We start from the raw sequence: 2,310 nt of genomic DNA, 5'->3' as shown, positions 1-2,310 counted from the left end.
TCGGAGATGGTGCGATTGGCACAGGACAGAGCAGAGTTTAGGGCTGTTGTACATAGGGTCTCTATCAGTCACAAGCGACTCAGTGACACTTAACAACAACAACAAGAAGCAGGTTTTGGTTTCTGTTTTCCCCTTTGATTTTCCATTTGTTTATTTCTACTTGTGAGGAGTACTTGAAACACTTGTTGCAGAAGATCAAGGAATGCTGCTTTCAATGTGGATTCCAACTCAATGTCGAGAAAACAAAGCTTCTTATCACTTGACCAATAGGCAATATCATGATGGATGGAGAAGACATTGAAACTGTCAACAACTTCATCTTACTTGGATCCACAGTTATCATGCTTGGTTCCAGCAGTTAGAAAGTAAGGAGATACATTGCACTGGGAAAGTCCACAGTTAGAGACCTCTCCAAATTATTGAGGAGTGATGATGTCAGTTTGAGAACTACGGTGTATTTGATTCAGGCTATAGTTTTCCCAATTATTTGCTATGCATCTGAGAGCTGGACAGTGAATAGGGATGAAAGAACAGGAACTGATGCCTGTGATTTTTACAGACCGAGGATAAAGTATATCAATAATTAATAATGAGACAGAAGACCAAAAATGAGGTAAAACAGAGGGTGTCAGAAACAGGAGTGCAGCAGTTCAAATAAACTGAAGAGCTACAAGCCATGCCTCTCTGCGTATTTATTGAGAATCAGGTGAAGCAAATTATAAAGAGAATTCTCTTGTAAATGAAGCCGAATTTTTCCTCTATTGTCAACCTGACACTTAGATCAGGAAGGAAGTTGTTCACAAGTATAGACTTTTATACTCCCTCTGCGTGGACCCAGCTACCTCTTGTTTTCAAACTTGTAATTTGTGATTCCTTCAATTCCTGAGTAAGCATATGACATATAATACTTGTTATGAAATTTGGCTTCCCACATGTGATATTGGAGAAGAGCACTGAACATTCCATGGACGGCCAAAGGAACAGATGGATATGTCTTAGGAGGCAGCCAGAGTGCTCTTTGGAGGCAAGAATCATGAAGCCTCACCTCACATACGTTGGGAATGTTGCTAGAAGGGGGTGTCCCTTGGGAAGAAACGTGATGCTTGGAAGGGTGAAGGTTTGGCAAAGGAGAGGAAAATCCTTGATCGGGTGGATTGACACAGTGACTTCCACAGTAGGCTCTGGTGTGTCAGGAAGTGTGAGAATGGCCCAGGATAGAACTGAGTTCAGATCCATTGTTTATAGGGTCACTATGAGTCATACTCAACCCAACGGAACCTAACAACAATAAAAATATAGCATTGTGCTTTGAGAGAATATTTTATAGTATTTCAGTGTTTTTTAAACTTACTGAGGCTTGCTTTGTGACCTCTGCATGGTCTATTTTAGAGAGTGTTCCATGAGCACTGGAGAAGACTGTAAATTATGGTCTTTACGAAGTTGTCTATGAGTTCAAGTTGGTTCATTGTATTAGTTCGTTCTTCATCTTTCTTGAGTTTCTTTTTAGTCATTCTGTCCTTCAATGAAAGTGAAGTTTCGAAGTTTTCTACTACCATTGTGGAGTTGTCTGTACCTCTATTCTTATCTTTTGGAGCTTGATTTCTGTATTTTAGGTACTTGTTCATTGGTGTACATGTTGTTGCTGTGTGCTGCTGAGTCAGAAATGACTCAGAGGCAATAAATCACACAGGAGGAGATGGACCGTCCACCTGTGCAGCAGCTCAGAACTGTGTGCCTTTGGGATTACTGTGAAGCTTCTTTCCACTAGGCCACCAGAGTTGGTATTGGCCTCTTACTCAGTTTTGTTTGTTTGTTTGTTGTTTTGTTGTTGTTTTTATTTTTTTATTGTGATTTTAATGAAAGTTTATAGAGAACATGTATTTCCATTCATTCATTGTTGCACATTTTCTTCCCTGCCTACCCCTCCCCCCAGTTTGCTTTTCTCTTTGAAAAAAAAATATTTCATTGTTATACAGTTCCCCACCCCCACCCCAGTCAGCTTTACTATGCAGCTCTTATTCTGGACTGTTGTCTTGCAAATAATACCTAATCATATATTCCTTTTAAGCAGTTTTTCCCCTCATCTGTTTCAATGTTGTTGTTGTTGTTATGTGCCATCGAGTCATTTCCGACTCATAGCGACCCTATGCGCAACAGCTCTCTATCCTACGCCAACTGCACCGCCTCTGACACACCCATCCTGATTACCCTAGTCACCGAATCAATCCATCTCATAGAGGGTCTTCCCCTCCTGCGCTGTCCCTCCACCCTCCCAAGCATGATGTCCCTCTCCCAGGACCCGTCCCTCCT

The sequence above is a fragment of the Elephantulus edwardii genome, unplaced genomic scaffold, assembly GCF_000299155.1.
Source record: "Elephantulus edwardii isolate Elephantulus edwardi_28Jun2011 unplaced genomic scaffold, EleEdw1.0 scaffold00447, whole genome shotgun sequence".
In the NCBI taxonomy this organism is placed as follows: Eukaryota; Metazoa; Chordata; class Mammalia; order Macroscelidea; family Macroscelididae; genus Elephantulus; species Elephantulus edwardii.
The sequence above is the reverse complement of the archived record's forward strand: the minus strand, read 5'-3'. Positions refer to the sequence as shown.